We start from the raw sequence: 21404 nt of genomic DNA, 5'->3' as shown, positions 1-21404 counted from the left end.
AAAAAAAAAGAAGAGGTCGAAGGAGAGGTCGGCCAGCCCTGCTGCCATGGGCGTTCCTCCTTCAGACCCTTGTGTCGGTGGTCAGATGTCACAGCTATTCATGCTGCTACATTCTGCTACCGCGAGAGGCGTCACACATCAGACTGTGACCACAATCTGACCCCGTCAGATTCGGGTGAAGTTTCGTTGTTGGCGGCCGCCCTGCCAGGGGCGGCAAATCGTAAGAAATCACCCGTGCCTCTTGTGCCTTCTTCTGCCCCGGCCACGCCGGTGGAGCCCGCAAAAAAGAAGAAGAAGAGGTCGAAGGAGAGGTCGGCCAGCCCTGTTGCCATGGGCGTTCCTCCTTCAGACCCTTGTGTCGGTGGTCAGATGTCACAGCTATTCATGCTGCTACATTCTGCTTTCGAGCAGTGCGGGTTCACCCCACCCTCGACGTCTACTCACCCCGCTGATGCCCCCGAGCATCAAGCGAGACAAGTGGGCAATAACCACCAGACACCCGGGAAATCCTCGAGCGATTCTGTTAAATCGCCAGCCAGTGCACCGGCTAACCGGGCACCTCAAGATCGCGTGTGCTTTCCAGCATTTTCGTCGATCTCAGAGCACGTGTCCCAGCCGACACGCGTGGCCACCCCGGCGCTTACTGGACTCCCTTGCCTTCATGAGAGCCGGCCGAGAGGCCGTACGGCTCCCGCGGCTCTCGGAGCTCCTCCAGGGGAGGAAACTTGTCATGGGGACAACCTCCCCGCCTCTTCAGGCGCTCCGAGCTCAATCGGCCGAATTGGGGGTCTCGGAGAGTGACGGGGTCGCCCTAGACGAGGCGGCTCCTACGACGAGGAAGCCTCCAGCTCCGAGGGTGCAAACCCACCCCCGCTCTGCTGCTGCCCGGAAGCGCCAGGCTCCGGCACCGCCGTCTCGAAACTTTCAAGTCTCTCGAGGCCAGCGAGAAGGCAGAGGCAGGGGAAGAGGGGGGCGACCCGCTTCGAGGGCGCCGCCCAAACCGAAGCAGTCGGTTTGACATGCTGTCCCGAGCGCTAGGCAAGGAAGGCGGGCGTCTCCGGCATTTTCTCCCGGCTTGGGAAGAAATCATGGAAGACGCATACATCTTATCCGTCATGCGAGACGGCTTCTCTATAGAAATAGAAGCCTTCCCGCACGGTGCGATTCGCATCGCCTCACCGCCTTCCTCCACCCTCCACCATCAGTACATCGCGGCCGAAATCGCCGCACTGGTGGAGAAGGACGCGATAGAGAGGGCGACAGACAACCCCAATCTTTGTCTATCCGCGATTTTCGTCATTCCCAAGCGCTCGGGCAAATTGAGAATGATTCTCAACATGAAGAGAATCAATATGTTCATTCCGGCCGAACACTTCCGGATGGAAACGTTAGCCAGGATCCTCCCCTCACTGGAGGCGTCGGACCTGGCCGTGTCTCTGGATTTACGCGACGCGTACTTCCACATTCCCAACCATCCAGCTTCGCGCCGGGCCCTCCCGTTCGGGCTGCGACCGGCGCCCCGAGTGTTTACTCGCATAGTCACCACTGTGGCAGCCTATTTGAGAAACCAAGGCCTGCGACTCTTCGTCTATCTAGACGACTGGCTTATTGTCGCAGACTCGGAGGCAAAGTTGCAAGCTCACCTCTCCTTGCTACTACGGGTGACTCAGAGCCTCGGGTTCATGATCAACTGGGAGAAATCGGAGCTCACTCCCTCCCGCGTTCCCATGTATTTGGGCGCGAGGATAGATATACCGAACCAACTCGCGCGGCCCAGTTCGGTTTCTGGCCTGAACCTCACTTTCTATTCGAAAGTAAGGGTGCCCTGTCTTACTTAGCTCCTACCCTTGCAAGGCCAGAGTCAGGGCTAATACAGACGCCCGTCCTCCAGCGATCGCCGCTGAAGAGAGGGCGACTCCGATATGAGCACCATCACCGCTCAGCGGTATGTCTCACTACCTCATAGCTCTCCGAACTTATGAGTATGTATATCGGATCTGAATGTCACGGCGATTAAAAGTTCCATATACTAGATATCCCTCCTGTTGACATTCACAGCTGTTCCCCGAGTCCTTCCCGGTCGGGTAAGCATCATCTCGGAGGAAAGAAACCGCCGTACATCTCTGTTGGCTATGTACGTGCGTTCAAGCTTGTTTAAAGCCCCAGACTTCTCTGTCGGCATTCTATGCCTACTTTCTGGGCACACCCACCGTACCGGGTCGGCGAGTTTACACCAAACTGTACGCCGCCAGACCATCGGTCGAGCTCTAACAGTCTATCTTATAGACTGCCCTCTATGTGGGTCAAGCTTGCGGGCGTCTCCGCCGTTTCCTCCTTGTGTGGAGTGGTCTACGGTGGATGTCTTACCGTGCCCGTTGTCGAACCGTCTTCTTTTTTAGAAGCTTTTTCACTCGGCACACTCGAGTCGCCTCGCATGCTGCTTTCATCCTCCTTCCATGCAAGGCATGTGGCCATGGTCACCGCACGACCGAGGATGATGTAACCGTGGATGTATGTATGCTTATGCCTACCTAACCACGATCACTACGACCTGCTTTTTCTCGGGCCGACTGTGGATGAGTCTCTCCATGTAAGTGATTTACTTCACTGGAGTTCTTCTTTTAGAAACTTAGATGCTCATCCCCTGCTGCTTAGGGCGTCATTTTTGCCGCCCCCCGCAGCTTTTTGGAACTCCTTATTCTCCGATATCGGACTGTTCCACGCTGCCGCAACCGGCGCCGGCGGTGCTTGCTCTTACGATCACCTGAGAGACCAGGCCTTGTGGCTGTTTTCATAAACAACTGGTTCTCACCGCAGACTGATGGAAATTTTTGTGATTACTTTCCTCAAGTCTCCTTCCTCCTTCGCTTGGATCTTTAAGCGAGGACATCGACACTCTTAGCCGGTTCCCGTCCCTAACTTGATAGGACAGGGCCATTGCTACCTCATTCGATTCCGTTGGGAACGTAACAGTTGAGGTATCATATCTGGCGATGTCTGTTCGTTAGAACATCTCTTGATTGTCGCTTTCACGTAAGATCATGACAGAGACTTTTCGCCAGCTCCCTCTGGCGTACACTTGCTGCTGCTAGGGATTCCCCCGCCCAGCGGACAGCCATCGCAGCCTAGCCTCACGGGCTCTCTCGGCGATGGTGGCTTGAGCCAAGCCACCTCTTCCACCGCGGGCACTGCACCCTCAGATGGGTGCTTCAATCAGTATGGGAGAAAGGGGATCCTGAGTTCTCTCTCGATCACTCGGTCTATCACACTTTTGTCGTGATGTGTACCGCGCTGTTTCTCTGACACGCCCGGTTGAGCTGTTTTGACCAGACTGCTTTATTCTACATAGGCAGCAGGTCCGCGGCATTCCTTATTAACAGGATGGCACTCAGTCACTTTCTCGACCCTTGACTGCCTTACGAGTGGTTTTCTTCTTAAATCCCTACTCTCCGTCGTTCCTGGTCCCCTTCGGACCGCTAGTAACTTTTTGCCACAGCTCTCTATCAGAATTCTGCAGATTTTCTGCCCTCACGCATTTGAGACAGATATCGAATTCTGGGCGCTTTCTCCCACGCGGAGGCTTCTGAGATATCTCGCCTTCTCAGATTGTTCGATTGATCACTTACTGAGCCTTAAAAGCTTCAGTTTTCCGATCACGATTCTTGTTGAAATTTTCAACAAATTCCGAATTTTACGCTCTAGTCAGCTGGTGATGTTGTTCTCCTGACACTAGGCCGAGGGCCCATGATACTGAGTATTCCTGAGTATACAGGGCATTCCTCTCGAGGACTTTTTGAGGGCCGCCTTTTGGCGCTCAACTAACTCCTTCACTTCATTCTACTTGAAGGACATTCCGTCCAGCGAGGCGAGATTTGCTGCTTCGGCGCTTAAAGCAGCTGCGGCTTTTTCCCCCTCTCCCTAATTTTCGTTGTTTTTGTTTTTTAAATTTTCTTAGGCTTACAATTGAAAACATGCCTCCCTACGGTTTGAGTCCATGTTGGTCTAGCAAATCAAGTAGATGTATGGAGTTATTGAAGTAAATTATGAAAATACTTACCTGATTTTCTTATTTACGAGATAACTCATACATCTACTTGATACCCTCCCACCGACCCTCCGCCTTGCGTAGCTAATGGCGCGGTGATCATGGGTAGTAAGCCTGAACGGGAGAGGGCGCGCTCGCGCTTTTTAAATTCTTGGGAGTTCTTTTCGGGTATGGCAGTCCAGAGGGCTGAACTAGCAAATCAAGTAGATGTATGAGTTATCTCGTAAATAAGAAAATCAGGTAAGTATTTTCATAATTGCACCAATTTTTGTGGATTGATACTTCTAACTTCTCAGGTAAGCTTTAAAACCGTGACTTAGGCTACATGTAGGAACATACTGTAACTCACTCTCACTCAGTGTTTACAACGTGTACACGTGTACACGACCGAAAAACACGCCGTGTACACGTGCATCAAAAATGGACTTTCAAACCGGGCCTAGTCTCCATTTCATGTTACTGGTATTATTTAGGTCAGATAACTGGTGAATTTAATCAGGTACATGATTAGATATAATTAAAGAATTAAACTCAATGACTTGCATCACACATGAGTTATTTCCCCATTTACTTTCAGAATTAATTTTATTCGGTTCCCCCTCGTGAATATTGCTCAGGTATCCCACATAGATAGCTAGCGATCTTATCGACAGCCAACAGGTTAAGCATACAGTTTAGTTTGGTGTTTGTGCTTGCATTTGGATAAAAAAAGTTGTGTCGTGTGCACTAAAAAGTAAATATTTTTTTCAGTCTGTAATATGAGATACTGCATTACATTATGACTGACATCACAAGGTCCCAACTATCATTCTTCTTCAATATATTGTTACCTGAACTCATCAATGTGAGTACACTTCACTAGGTTTCCTTTGGTTCAGACTGGGGAGCGTTTCATGGAAGGACTTGTCGGACGTTTTATCCGACAAGTCCCATTTTATTTTACCATAGTAACAGTACCTCTCAGCCAATCAACATCAGAGAAAGATGTCGGATCTGACAACTTGTCAGATGAAAATATTGGTGAAACGCCCCCCTGATGGGGCATCCTATGGGCAATTCTCTCCATACCTACATGTATTATTATAATGACCAACCATTCAGACTCCTGAGCTGCATAAAATAATATACATATTATGTGAATAGGGATCGTGCAATGGCGAATAAGGGCTATGAATGGCATGTCATCTTTGTGTCACTTTTTGCACATTTCACACTGTATGAAAGTGTTACCGTGTTTACAAGCTGCCCGGCTTGCGGGGCAGACGCAGCAATTTTGCTCTGCCGAAATAGTAGGATCAGACCCGCAAGTCAGGGCAGACGCAGCAATTTTTCTCCGCCAAAACAGTAGGATCAGACCCGCAAGTCAGGGCAGACACAGCAATATTTCTCTGCCAAAATAGTAGGATCAGACCCGCAAGTCAGGGCAGACACAGCAATATTTCTCTGCCAAAACAATAGGATCAGACCCGCAAGTCAGGGCAGACACAGCAATTTTTGTCTCGCCTGCATAACAGGGCAAGACTATAGGTGCCGCTTTTCTGACGGCAGTGGCGGTGTCGTCAACATTGAAATCTTAACCAAGGTTAAGTTTTTTAAATGTCATCATAACTTAGAAAGTATATGGACATAGTGCATGAAACTTGGACATAAGGGTGATCAAGTATTACTAAACATCCTGCCTGAGTTTCAGGTCACATGTCTCAGGTCAAAGGTCATTTAGTGGCAATGAACTTAGACCATGTTGGGGGGATCTATATCGAAATCTTAACCGAGGTTAAGTTTTTGAAATGGCATCATATCATTGAAAGTATATGGACCTAGTTCATGAAACTTGGACATAAGGATGATAGTGTATCATTAAAGATGCTGCGTAAGGTTCAGGTCACATGACCAAGGTCAAAGGTCACTTAGGATCAACGAACTTTGACCATGTTGGTGGTATTTGTGGAATCGTCATAACTTTGACATTTTGTGGATCTAGTTGATGAAACTTAGACATAAGAGCAAATATTTATCCCTGATCATCCTGTGCGATTTTCAGGTCACATGACCAAGGTTAAAGGTATTGTTTAACTTTGTGAGCAGCCGATTTAAAAAATTCTCAAAGATGAAACATGTGTACAAGTGCATGTATTAGAACTAATAAACCCTGAAAACAACCATTATTGAGAATGAAAAGCTAAAACTACAAGGCAAACCCCCAGTAAGGTCACTCAGCCGCAGAGGGGACACATATGACCGTTACCACAAATGCAAGTGACCCCCTATTGCAGTCAATTTCAAGGACATTTCGTGAAATTTACCCCCCTATTTTCATGCAAAAGAAGGACAAAATTGCAGTAAAATGGTACCTTGAAACACCCCTAATTATAAGATTGTAAGGACACTTTTGCCCATTTCGCAAATTTACCCCTATTTACTTTTTTTTTAGGACAGGGCATTTACACCCTTTCCTCATTAGAGGAAATTGCAACACAGGAGTCAGAGTGCTTAGTCCTTAAAGATGACCATTACGAAAATTTCCCGTTTGATTCTCGACCTCACTTCGGACTGCAAACTGCGGTTTCATACCCCGATTTGTGTTTGGAATATCTCAAACAACTTTTCCAACCCCGATAAACCCATCTTGGCCAGGTAATCCCCTTGTCTCGATTTCACCACCACGGGCCAGCTAAATGAGCGTTCAGCCAAGGACGAAATGATAAACAACGCTGTGCTATTACGTAAGACTTGTCTGCCTGTAGAAGGATCTACGGAATGAAATTATTGTATTCGATATTAATCACGTTTTCAAAGGCATATTACATTCAGACATCCAATACTAGTCCATTTTCAATTTCGAACGAAGAAAATCGACCTTGAAATAAGGAAAGTAAGAGAATACAAATTACGGCATGCTTAAGCATGCAAGGACCGCGATGCATGCATAGTTTCTGTCCGTCCAGCAAGAAAATGGGTTCACTCGCGCAGTGATACAGTCTTAACGTTCGAAAATACCAACATACAAAGTATAATAATCATGCTGCTGATATGCACAAAAATATGAAATCATTATTTTTTTTTACCCCAAAGTCTTATTCATAATTTAAATACAAACTATGCCTGTAACTATTTTTTTAATCGCAAACGTATTATTGCACCATACGTGGTTCTCCGGTAAACTGCCCATGTGCGCTGCATCCATTCCACCGTTTGTTTTGGGTCGTTTATACTTTTAGTTTCCACCATTAAATGTCTAACTTAGATATGTTGTGCTAATTTTTTTGTAAGTCAAAATGTTCATCGTTGGAGAGCGAGTTCAGGCGATTGATGAGTTGGGCCGGAAGATGGAGTGTTGGAAAGATCGATCACGTGTCTTAGTTTACAAAACCGCGTGCCCGTTGAACCCCGATCCCTTCAGTGCCCATTTTTAATATGTTCCCCTTCCTCAAGTACATCTTGTTGAATAATCACTTTAAAAAAAGTTGTTTTTTGCCCCCCCCCCCCTTAGCCCCCTTTTCATAGTGAAAGTTCTTTTGCAGTGTCCTTTTTTATCTTTGATCAAGCGACCCATTTGAACATGCCCATATTTGATTGTGATAAATGTCTGTTTTATTTTCTAGTTCAAAATTTGTCATTTTGCTAATATGAGGTGATTAAAATTAGCGCCCTGTCCTTTTTGTCGGGAGAAAGAGAGAGAGAGAAATAGAGATGGGGTGGAATTTCCACCCCATCTCTATTTCTCTCTATATATCTTTAACAAGGGCGCCGGAAGCGAGGGGGGCAGGGGGGCACTTGCCCCCCCCCCAATAAATTTTTTTGGGGGCAAAACGAGATTTTGCCCCCCCCATGTGCCCCCCTGAAAGTAGAAAAATGATAAATTATTAAATAATTAAAGGACAAAAGTATACGATGAAGGCACTTTTATGCCCAAAAATTGTCATTTCTATTGTCAAAAATGAACAATTTTGCCCCTGACGGGGCAATTACATTATCATAGTAAGCCTGGCGTCTTTTGACGAACAGTTCCTCTGTGAAACATACCTTTGAAAAGCCCCTTTTCCATCTTATTACAGTGTGATAACGTTTAACCTTTTAATGAATACATTTCAGACTAAAACCGAATGGCAAGCTAATTTTCTTTAATATCTAAACCTACAAATTATGAAAAAGATGGATATCTTCTTAGATAAATGATTTGATTTTATATATTTCGATCCAAAAAATTGAAAAAAAAATCAAGCACGTTTTGAAATAAAAAGATGGCTGTGTATTTATGCAAAGCGCAAGCGATTTCATTATTTTTATAACATGTCCTGAAAGTTTTCTTTTTTCCCAATTATTCACCTCCCTTCCATCATTCAACTTTCTTCCCGGTCCTATCTTTCTTCTTATTTTCGCCTCACCTTCCGCCGCTTCGCCCCTTGATCTACCTATGATGACCCCTCCCACGGCAGGAATTTTGTGTAAAAATGGAGTATAAGTCTCGTTAATAGAGTGTTTAAAAACAAATTTGGGGGATAAAGCATAGTTAAAGTTCATTGTGAAGGATTAATCATAACTCATGAAAACTATTCTTTATACTGAGTACGCAAACAATGAAAATATTCTCAGTATATTCCAAGTAAATTTGGAATAAAGGGAAAGTGAATTGGATTAACAAAGGTATGATTTTACTGGGTATGGAACATTCTCGTCTAACCGTCTATGCACTAAATTCAGAGGCGATTTTCTTTTTTCATCATTTTTATTAGTTATGAAATTGACAATGGCCATCGATGTCATCAATGTCATCACTCTTTGGCTGGTATATAGGGCTAGATGAGAGTTGGAGAATAGTTGGGCCGGTATGCCTTTTCTTTTCCTAACCAAGTTCTTAACAAAAACTATCTGTTTATATATATTTCGAAATTCGAGGATATAATTTCGATTTGAAATTATGTATTTTTTCCATAATAAAAGAGCACAAATAGTAGGGGGACATTTGATATTATGTACCCCTTTCCAAAATGGTAGGGGGACGCGTCCCCCCTGTCCCCCTGGGATTTCCGCCCATGGTGATGGGGGAGCTTTTGCATTTTCTAGAATAAAATTGAAAGATTTCGTGCACACTTTGGGTGAATTTTGCCCTCTCGATCGGTGGCCCCCGGATGCATACGGTCATGTTTGTCATCTTAAAGTCTTTAAAAGGCCTATATTACATTGGTTTAAAACAATAGAGTTTGCAATAAGGCTCGTAATTTGCTGGAACTGCGACCCTGATCATGAAGAAACACCAGTCTGGGTCAGAAGGGAGGAAACAGGATCAAAAAGAACCCCAAGACTGTTTAATTCTCAAGAAATTTATTTTTGAATGCTCTTAGAAACGCAACTTTTACACTCAATTTTTACACCCTCAACCACACCCTCTCCCGCTCGATCGCTTCCGTATCTCACGCTTTCAAAAATATTGTGCCCCCTTCGGGATTTTGCCCCCCCAAAAAAAAAAAAAAAAAAAAAAAACTGAAAGTGTTCCGGCGCGCCTTGGTGGAAACAAATCTGAAAGAAAACATGAAACCAAGAAAGGTATTTCAGAGGGAGGTTTACCGTATACACAGGCTATAGGCCTACAAAATAAGAACAATAATGGGAGATAAAGATAAAGAAGATCACCTGCTAATAACGCATGTGAATTAGAAAACGTTCTGAATAGATATGAATAGAACATTGAAATGCTATCCAAACATTGTGATTCATAATGCTGGTCTTTGTATTTTAATGTTCTATGTATAGGCCTACACCTCAGCTTTGAGAAAAGGACATTTATAGGCCTTACTACAGATATGATTGGCAAATGCACGTTCTTTAGAGGTGTAGAAAGGGAGTGGATGAAGAAAATAAGTCTAGAAAGAAAAGAATTAGACAGCCAGACAGAGAGAAAGAAGGAAAGAAAGGAAGAAAATAAGTCTAGAAAGAAAAGAATTAGACAGCCAGACAGAGAGAAAGAAGGAAAGAAAGGAAGGAAGAAAGAAAGAAAGAAAGAAAGAAAGAAAGGAAGGAAGAGAGAGAGAAAGAAAGAAAGAAAGAAAGGAAGGAAGGAAGGAAGAGAGAGAGAGAAAGAAAGAAAGAAAGAAAGAAAGAAAGAAGGAAGGAAAGAAAGAAAGAAAGAAGGAAAGAAAGAAAGAAAAAACTTTCTATCAACGCGTGTATACATCCATGGCCATGCGCTCGCCGGAACTACACACATTGCAATCCATCGTGTGTGGCCCCCTGCTGTGACCGTAGATGCTGGGGTGAATTATCTTCGCGGACCGAGGTCAAGAAACAGGTGTTTCTATACTTAAATTTAATCTCTTGAGGGCAATAGGATTTGTATTACTGGGAGAAGATATTTGTTGATAAGGAAAAATGGGGTATACAGCCCTCAAACGAGAGATTTTCGTCATGACCAAGAGCCATGTCATACTGATACAATAATCCAAAAGAACTTTATTTTTCTTGAAAATAAGAAAAGTAGAATTATTTCTAAAAATAAATGTAGAGTCGTCCATATAAAGATACAGAGCATGATGCGCGCGCCCTCTGCGGCTGGTGACTCGGCGACGGATTTTACTTCCCGTAATCGTTCTCCCCTTTTTCCTGACCCCTATTTCCATCAGATCGAGGACGGTGAGCACCCCTATTTTCACTACTTCGAGGAGTGTTCTGTCCTCGGACGTTCCGTGAAATTGACCCCTTTTCCCGCGATTTTGGTAACAGTCATGCAGTCCCCAAGTCATATTGAGTGACCCCACCGGGGGCAAACCCCGATTTGTATATAGGCATTTTATAGATGCCTAAATAGTACACATAAGTGTATGGGATGAAATTAAGATGGTGTTTCCGGTCACTTTATATTTCAATTTTTGAAGCACTAAAATAATTATTTTTGAACGCAATTTTTTCTGGGCTTCATTTTTGTAACATGACAGACACAGGTGACAAGTGTGACCTTCTAGCTCAGATTTTTTAAAAGTCAAACCAATGTTAACCAATCACTTTAAAGGTCATTTAGGGTCAACAAACTTTGATAATATTGGGGATATTTGTGGTAATGTCATCATAACTTTAAAAGTTTATAGATCTAGTTCATATAGAAACTTCGGACATAAAATTTACCATGTATCCCTGAATATTTTGTGTGTGTTTCAGGTCACATGATCAAATTCAAAGGTCATTAAGGGTCAAGAACCTGATAATGTTGGGGGTATTTGTGGAATTGTCATAACTTTAAAAGTTTATAAATCTAGGTCACAGAAAGTCTGGACATAAGAGTAACCATGTATCCCTGAATATCTTGTGCTTGCTTCAGGTCACGTGACTAAAATCAAAGGTCATTTAGGGTCAATGAACTTTGGCCGTGGTGGGGCTATTTGTTGAATTATCATCATAACTTGGAAAGTTTATGGATCTACACAATGTCATGTAGTTCATGAGACATAGACATAGGGTAATCAAGTTATTGTACACATGGCTGAGGTCACATTATCATGGCCAAATGTCATGTTGGGTAAGTATTTTATCATCATAATTATGAGTGTTTTCTTCTATGAATAATTATTTAATAGCTGTTTTGAAAGTCAGCACTGCTGGTATATCAAATCCTGTCATGACGAAAATCTCTCGTTTGAGGGCTGTATACCCCATTTTTCCTTATCAACAAATATCTTCTCCCAGTAATACAAATCCTATTGCCCTCAAGAGATTAAATTTAAGTATAGAAACACCTGTTTCTTGACCTCGGTCCGCGAAGATAATTCACCCCAGCATCTACGGTCACAGCAGGGGGCCACACACGATGGATTGCAATGTGTGTAGTTCCGGCGAGCGCATGGCCATGGATGTATACACGCGTTGATAGAAAGTTCTTTCTTTCTTTCCTTCTTTCTTTCTTTCTTTCTTTCTTTCTCTCTCTCCCTTCCTTCCTTTCTTTTTTTCTTTCTTTCTTTCTCTCTCTCTTCCTTCCTTTCTTTCTTTCTTTCTTTCTTCCTTCCTTTCTTTCCTTCTTTCTCTCTGTCTGGCTGTCTAATTCTTTTCTTTCTAGACTTATTTTCTTCCTTCCTTTCTTTCCTTCTTTCTCTCTGTCTGGCTGTCTAATTCTTTTCTTTCTAGACTTATTTTCTTCATCCACCCCCTTTTGATCTACACCTCTAAAGAACGTGCATTTGCCAATCATATCTGTAGTAAGGCCTATGAATGTCCTTTTCTCAAAGCTGAGGTGTAGGCCTATACATAGAACATTAAAATACAAAGACCAGCATTATGAATCACAATGTTTGGATAGCATTTCAATGTTCTATTCATATCTATTCAGAACGTTTTCTAATTCACATGCGTTATTAGCAGGTGATCTTCTTTATCTCCCATTATTGTTCTTATTTTGTAGGCCTATAGCCTGTGTATACGGTAAACCTCCCTCTGAAATACCTTTCTTGGTTTCATGTTTTCTTTCAGATTTGTTTCCACCAAGGCGTGCCGGAACACTTTCATTTTTTTTTTTTTTTTTTTTTTGGGGGGGGGGGGCAAAATCCCGAAGGGGGCACAATATTTTTGAAAGCGTGAGATACGGAAGCCATCGAGCGGGAGAGGGTGTGGTTGAGGGTGTAAAAATTGAGTGTAAAAGTTGCGTTTCTAAGAGCATTCAAAAATAAATTTCTTGAGAATTAAACAGTCTTGGGGTTCTTTTTGATCCTGTTTCCTCCCTTCTGACCCAGACTGGTGTTTCTTCATGATCAGGGTCGCAGTTCCAGCAAATTACGAGCCTTATTGCAAACTCTATTGTTTTAAACCAATGTAATATAGGCCTTTTAAAGACTTTAAGATGACAAACATGCATGACCGTATGCATCCGGGGCCACCGATCGAGAGGGCAAAATTCACCCAAAGTGTGCACGAAATCTTTCAATTTTATTCTAGAAAATGCAAAAGCTCCCCCATCACCATGGGCGGAAATCCCAGGGGGACAGGGGGGACGCGTCCCCCTACCATTTTGGAAAGGGGTACATAATATCAAATGTCCCCCTACTATTTGTGCTCTTTTATTATGGAAAAAATACATAATTTCAAATCGAAATTATATCCTCTAATTTCGAAATATATATAAACAGATAGTTTTTGTTAAGAACTTGGTTAGGAAAAGAAAAGGCATACCGGCCCAACTATTCTCCAACTCTCATCTAGCCCTTTATACCAGCCAAAGAGTGATGACATTGATGACATCGATGGCCATTGTCAATTTCATAACTAATAAAAATGATGAAAAAAGAAAATCGCCTCTGAATTTAGTGCATAGACGGTTAGACGAGAATGTTCCATACCCAGTAAAATCATACCTTTGTTAATCCAATTCACTTTCCCTTTATTCCAAATTTACTTGGAATATACTGAGAATATTTTCATTGTTTGCGTACTCAGTATAAAGAATAGTTTTCATGAGTTATGATTAATCCTTCACAATGAACTTTAACTATGCTTTATCCCCCAAATTTGTTTTTAAACACTCTATTAACGAGACTTATACTCCATTTTTACACAAAATTCCTGCCGTGGGAGGGGTCATCATAGGTAGATCAAGGGGCGAAGCGGCGGAAGGTGAGGCGAAAAATAAGAAGAAAGATAGGACCGGGAAGAAAGTTGAATGATGGAAGGGAGGTGAATAATTGGGAAAAAAGAAAACTTTCAGGACATGTTATAAAAATAATAAAATCGCTTGCGCTTTGCATAAATACACAGCCATCTTTTTATTTCAAAACGTGCTTGATTTTTTTTCACTTTTTTGGATCGAAATATATAAAATCAAATCATTTATCTAAGAAGATATCCATCTGTTTCATAATTTGTAGGTTTAGATATTAGAGAAAATTAGCTTGCCATTCGGTTTTAGTCTGAAATGTATTCATTAAAAGGTTAAACGTTATCACACTGTAATAAGATGGAAAAGGGGCTTTTCAAAGGTATGTTTCACATAGGAATTGTTCGTCAAAAGACGCCAGGCTTACTATGATAATGTCATTGCGCCGTCAGGGGCAAAATTGTTCATTTTTGACAATAGAAATGACAATTTTTGGACATAAAAGTGCCTTCATCGTATACTTTTGTCCTTTAATTATTTAAAAATTTATCATTTTTCTACTTTCAGGGGGGCACATTGGGGGGGGGGGCAAAATCTCGTTTTGCCCCCCAAAAAATTTATTTGGGGGGGGGCAAGTGCCCCCTGCCCCCCTCGCTTCCGGCGCCCTTGTTAAAGATATATAGAGAGAAATAGAGATGGGGTGGAAATTCCACCCCATCTCTATTTCTCTCTCTCTCTCTTTCTCCCGACAAAAAGGACAGGGCGCTAATTTTAATCACCTCATATTAGCAGAATGATAAATTTTGAACTAGAAAATAAAACAGACATTTATCACAATCAAATATGGGCATGTTCAAATGGGTCGCTTGATCAAAGATAAAAAAGGACACTGCAAAGGAACTTTCACTATGAAAAGGGGGCTAAGGGGGGGGGGGCAAAAAAACAACTTTTTTTAAAGTGATTATTCAACAAGATGTACTTGAGGAAGGGGAACATATTAAAAATGGGCACTGAAGGGATCGGGGTTCAACGGGCACGCGGTTTTGTAAACTAAGACACGTGATCGATCTTTCCAACACTCCATCTTCCCAACTCATCAATCGCCTGAACTCGCTCTCCAACGATGAACATTTTGACTTACAAAAAAATTAGCACAACATATCTAAGTTAGACATTTAATGGTGGAAACTAAAAGTATAAACGACCCAAAACAAACGGTGGAATGGATGCAGCGCACATGGGCAGTTTACCGGAGAACCACGTATGGTGCAATAATACGTTTGCGATTAAAAAAAAGTTACAGGCATAGTTTGTATTTAAATTATGAATAAGACTTTGGGGTAAAAAAAAATAATGATTTCATATTTTTGTGCATATCAGCAGCATGATTATTATACTTTGTATGTTGGTATGCCATTACTTCTATTTTTCGAACGTTAAGACTGTATCATTGCGCGAGTGAACCATTTTCTTGCTGGACGGACAGAAACTATGCATGCATCGCGGTCCTTGCATGCTAAGCATACCGTAATTTTTATTCGCTTACTTTCCTTATTTCAAGGTCGATTTTCTTCGTTCGAAATTGAAAATGGACTAGTATTGGATGTCTGAATGTAATATGCCTTTGAAAACGTGATTAATATCGAATACAATAATTTCATTCCGAAGATCCTTCTACAGGCAGACAAGTCTTACGTAATAGCACAGCGTTGTTTATCATTTCGTCCTTGGCTCAACGCTCATCTAGCTGGCCCGTGGTGGTGAAATCGAGACAAGGGGATTACCTGGCCAAGATGGGTTTATCGGGGTTGGAAAAGTTTCCAAACGCGAATCGGGGTATAAAACCGCAGTTTGCAGTCCGAAGTGAGGTCGAGAATCAAACGGGACATTTTCGTAATGTAATGCAAGCAAGACTGTTAGAGGCATTCCACTTGTTCTCTGCTTAAATACAAAGTCAAGTCTGCCCCGACAATTAGCGCGCATTTCGTAATGTAGATTTTATCCACTGATCTGTGTTTTTGCCTGTGAGCCGAGTATAATCCATGAGCTGGGAAGCAGGGTGTAAACACAGTATGTGTCTCATCAATGTACTTTAACTCTTCATGCGTTCACCTGTAAACCCCCTGTGTGTTGCATTATTTCAGGGTCTCATTCACATTCGTGCCATGAGTCACAGACTCCTTACAATAAACTTGACCATGGTATTGTTTGTGATGAGGGTTTATTGATTTTATCCTCTCATTTTTCAATGAACTTCCTGGCTGTGATCAGGATGTATTGAATTTTTTGGGAAAACTCAATGATTCTGTACTTTGTAAACTGCGATAATCCCCCGGATTATCCGTCGAACGCTAAAGTAATGTCGCACGTGCGATCAATCGGTACTCATGTACGGTATATAAAAGCGTTAGGCTATACATTGTAGCTAGGCACACTCCGGGGCATGCAATTGTTCGAAAAACAATGGGACAGGGGACATCTATGGGAAAAGTGTGGTTGTGCAAAAATGCGAACGAAACACGCCTACGGATGTGCAATACGCATGAAGAGTTAAAAAGGGGAATCCAGCCTTGGCCATGAAATGTTATGTTGGGAAGGAGAAAAATAAATCAAACAGAATGGTGAAAGTTTGAAAGAAATCGGACAAGCAATGAGAAAGTTATAGCTGCTTTAAAATTGAGATCACTAATACTATGTAGATTTCAAATTGGCAACTGTTTTAGTAAATTATGACAAGGGGCAAGGACAACTTTCCCATAGGCCATGTACTTTATTATCAGGGATTTGTGGTTTTCTCCTAAGTATCCATTCCCCTGGGGCAGTAATCTGAATATAACCCAGGTAGTATATTGTAGTATGTCCTCATGAAAGAAAAATGTAATTAGAAGTAAAACTTTTGGAAAAAATGACATTTTAGCCATAATATGCATTGGAGTACATGGAAGAGTAGTCCTTGCCTTACATCACTATGACATCCCATATGCAGCCAATTTGAAGTCTCCATGGGTACAGTGATTACCAATATTTACAACTTTTAAAAATTCATAACTTTCTTGTTGTTTGTCCAATAGTGTTCAAACTTTCACCTATCAACTTGTCTGATTTTTCTTTTCCTTATAAAAACAAGTTTTTATTTGGGTTGGATTCCCCTTTAAAGGTTGTCTCTCCTCCAAATTTTGTCTCCAAACTCCTCAATGGAGAGGGGAAAGTCTTATGCAACCATAAAGAAGCTCCGGTCCATGTTTTTTCCTCCCTTCGGTCTTTATGTGGGGTGTACACACAAGAAACAAGAAGAAAGGAAGCATTCCCCTTAAGCCAGTCTTGCAAATTACCTTGAAATTCTTGTTTAATAGAACAGTTCGCATAAGTTCAAAAGTATGTTTTAGGACAGACAGCCACAGGCATGCCCGAAAATTATTCAATTCTCTTCATAAGAACGTCCTCCAGGGCCTGCTGCTCAAAAACGTTGTGAACGCTAACAGAGCACTTACAGTAGTCCCAGTCACATCTTACAGAGATGTGATGTCTAAACATTGATCCAAGATGTGAATAACGCTTTGACATTTATTGTAAAAAGAATTTTATCCAGCAACTAGAGTAATGAGGACTTCTAAACGTCTTCCTGTTCAAAATATTATAGCCCAATACCGAATGAGTAAAAACAAACTTAACACCTCATGTATCCCCAATTTAATGAAAAAGTATGTTCTCCCAAGTAATTTGATACCACATTTATGTGGTATGTGTTAACACTTGGATGATCAGGAGGTAATCTTTGCAGTGATCGAAATTTTGATGTTTGCCAAAGTAAGGCATTACTGCAATGAATGAATCCAGATGTCATAATCCTACAAGGGTTGCATTAAAATCTATTTCAAAACACCTTTTTTGAATTTTGAATAATTATATGATAAAGACGTTTTAACTATCAATCCTCAAGTTGATTTCATTGAAAAGGGTTTTGCAGATGTTTACCAAGTCATACAAGAACATTTGCTTCTGGATTCATGCATTGCAGACAGTAATGCCTTACTTTGGTGCCAGTCAAAATTTACATCACTGCAAAGAATACCTACTGATCATCCCAGCGTTTACACCTACCATATAATTATGGTATCAAATTATTTGGGAAAACATACTCTTATGGGCCATATATAATCATTATGTATTCATGACATGTTTCGCTTTAATTGTATCCTTCGAACAGAGTTCGGAGGATACTGTGGATTTGGCCTCGTCCCGCCGCCGCATCCACCGCCGCAGAGATTTCCTTGTGAGCGCTCTATTAGCTGCATTTCTTCTCCGATCATCTTCAAATTTGGCATGAATGTCGAGTATGGTCTAGCTAAGCCGCCTTTTGATTTTGGTGTGGGCGGAGACATCGTCCCCATGGTAATAAGTTTTTTGTGGAAATAGCAGAGATGTCCTTGTGAGCGCTCTACCAGCTGCATTTCTTGTCTGATCATCTTCGAATGTGGCATGAAGGTCCATTATGGTAAAGCAAAGCCGCCTAATCATTTTGGTGTGGGCGGAGACATCATTGCCATGGTAACAAGAGTTTTTGTGGAATAGCAGAGATGTCATCATGAGCGCTCAAGAGCTGCATTTCTTCTCCGATCATCTTCAAATGTGGCATGAAGGTCCAATATGGTAAAGCAAAGCCGCCTAATCATTTTGGAGTGGGTGGAGACATAGTTGCCATGGTAACCATATTTTTTTGTGGAAAATTTGGTAAAACCTGTAACTTATGCTTTTTTTCCATTTGTCATAACAGTTGGCACCCCGGGGGGGCCACTTACATTGACGAGTGGATACCATGCGCGACCAAAAAAACACGTAAAAAGGATGTCCTTTTCACGATAGGGCACGTTACATACGTAACGTGAAAAGGGTGTCAAAAACACAAAAATAATGAAAAAAGGGTATCTATTTCGCTAGTAAAATTACGTGTTTAGGGTCGAATTAGCGTGGATGATAAAACAAAATTAAAATGTGTTATAAAGGATGTCCTTTTTGCCCCAACACTACGTGTTTAGAGTCCGATTTGCGGGAGGTGTAGAAGGTGGCGTCGTACTAAACCAAATAAGGTAAAGCCGACAAGCAAAGGACCCGTAACAATAAAACATTCCTGTACTTGTTTAGGGGTTCATTTCAGGGAATATTTGCCAAGAGTATCGTTTTGTTTCCAATACTTGTTAAGGGTAGGGTTTCACCCGCCAATACTTGTTAAGGGGTGCATTTTCAGAATATTGAAATTATGTGTTTAGGGTGCTTTTCGAGACCCCATGGTCGCGCATGGTATCCACTCGTGAATGGAAGTGGCCCCCCCGGGGTTGGCACACAGAAGCAATATTAGTTGAAGTGAAGATGCCTATGATTTTTGGTGGGGGGGGTCTTAGGGTTAGGTTTACACAATATATCCAGATTACTCTATTTTGTATTCCCCAACAGGTGATACTGGACAATACTTTAGGTTCTACAGAGTCACTCTGCTGCGTCATATTATTGTCATCAAATTTGGTACCCACAGGCAAAATGTGGGCAGGCACATTGTCGCCATGATAATTGTATTTATTTGTCAAATTTCTGTGTGAGCTCTATATATCGCAATGACGATGATACGGTGGGTTCGTGTGATACATGTGCTCGGTCGCGCTACCTGCCGAGCATCTCTAGTTAAATTGGGGATTTGTGAGGTGTAAAGTTTTTTTATTTGCCTTCTGTGAAAAGCACTTCTTGCCAAGGGAATCGGAGGTGGAGGGGTGACATTGATTAGGAATAATTGTTCAATGAGCACTTTCATACACTCATTCACCAAAAACACTTGTATTATTTTGAAAAATTGTGTAGACCCGTAACCATTTTGTGCATTTACACTTACCTGAACCTGATAAAATTCCTTTTGTTATGAGCCAGCAAAACCAAGACTCCTGCATTCTTTTTTTGAGACATTAAAGGCCTGGTCACACTGCCCGAGCGTTGTTGGAGTGGTCTTGGAGCGGAGAGAAAAAATCATCACCACTCGCTACCGTTCACCATTTTCGATTTCGATTGTTCTTTATTTTTCCCCCCAATTTTGTGAGCGAAATTCGACTCTCCCCTTCCGCTCCACGACCGCTCCAACAACGCTCGGGCGGTGTGACCAGGCCTTGATATTGTCCTGTGTTTAGGCAGTAATCTTTTTGTATGAAAAAAAAATTGTTCTACTCCTGCTTGTTAGGAAGGTGTTTCATCAGAGTTTGTCATCCCACAAATTCTCAAATATTTCAATGGGTTTTATTGGCTGAGGCAATTTGATTGTGACCATTGTAACTGACAGATGATTAAAACTTTCTTGAAGTGGTCCCCAGGGATCATTTCATCAACATTTTCATCCAACAAGTTGTCAGATCTAATAACTTTCCTTGATTTTGATTGGATGAGAAGCACTGTACTTGACAAGAGTCAAATAAGGCTGCGTTTATGCGACCTCAACCCAGAATCATGATTTGAATCACGATTTGAATCATGATTCAAAACAGCAACATGAATCACGATCTGACAGAATCAGCGTTTATACGACCATCTTTCTAACGCTGTTTCTCCCTGAATTCGGGCCGATCCAGTGCGCATCACAGTGCGCAGTTTGACCCAGGAAGTATAGGTCAACATTTTCGCGCGTGTTTCTAACTTCAAGTCGGCTGCTAGATGTTTGCTGCCGCCCGAGCTAACGCGCGATCGTTTGTGCAACGTTTACTCGGCTTCCGAAAAATAAATCTTTTACTTCCAGAATTCTGTGTATTGTACCTCGTATTGTTTTTGTTTACTTGTATTCAATCTTGTCGGTTCATCGAAAATGGTGTTCAGTAGCCGTAGTACTGGGCACGAATTCTGTTAATTTTGTCTCGACAGGCGGTGCCACATCTCCGTAAAAATCCTTCCCTCGCAAGCGCCGCTGAAAGGGATTCGTAGATCGTCTTATTTCTGTGAATCCCGGTAAGGGATGCTTTTGCTTCAGGCCAAAGCACAAGCAGAGCCCTGAGTTCGTCGTCAGTCCAATTTGTGCCTTTGGAACTTGAAGATATGATTGATGAAAACAATGAAATATACAAATGACGCTACAGTACAACCCCGGGGGTACAATACACAGAATGATAATTCCTAAACGCACGTGACAATTGCATAACGGTACTAGTACACTGGCAAAACTGCGACACGAAAATTCACCTGCACGAAACACAGCGCGCGCCTTTGAGTCGAACCAGGAAGAAGCACGACACAGTGACGTCATAGAATTATGATTCAAATCACGATATTGTTTATACAACCTTTTTCGTTCGTGATTCTACAGAAACGTCTTTCCAAACGCCCCTTTTTCCGTGTTTCATGTTTGTGATTTGAAAGACGTTTATTTCCACTTTCGACTAAACGCAATCGTGATTCTGCAGAATTGTGATTTGAATCATGATTCTAGGGTAAAAAAATCTCGAATAAACGCACCCTAAAACAACTTGTCAGATAAGACATCCGACAAGTCCGTTCATGAAATGCTCCCCTGGGGCCCATAACAGAAAGGTTAGTGATTAATCGCTAATTTAAAGAACAATTTTGATTTGTTCCTAGTCTGCTGAGCAATATGCGCATGCAATGATGATCTTGATAGGCCATTAATCAATAACCTTTATGTTACAGGCCCCTGATCTCTACATGCTAAATCTAGTGATTATCACTCCAGGTTAGCCAAGATTGATTTCATTTGGAATATAAACTTCAGATTTCACCAACCCTGTATATCGAATCGTATGAATTGTT

This window comes from Lytechinus variegatus, chromosome 7, assembly GCF_018143015.1.
Source record: "Lytechinus variegatus isolate NC3 chromosome 7, Lvar_3.0, whole genome shotgun sequence".
Taxonomy (NCBI): Eukaryota; Metazoa; Echinodermata; class Echinoidea; order Temnopleuroida; family Toxopneustidae; genus Lytechinus; species Lytechinus variegatus.
Note: the sequence above shows the minus strand (reverse complement) of the source record.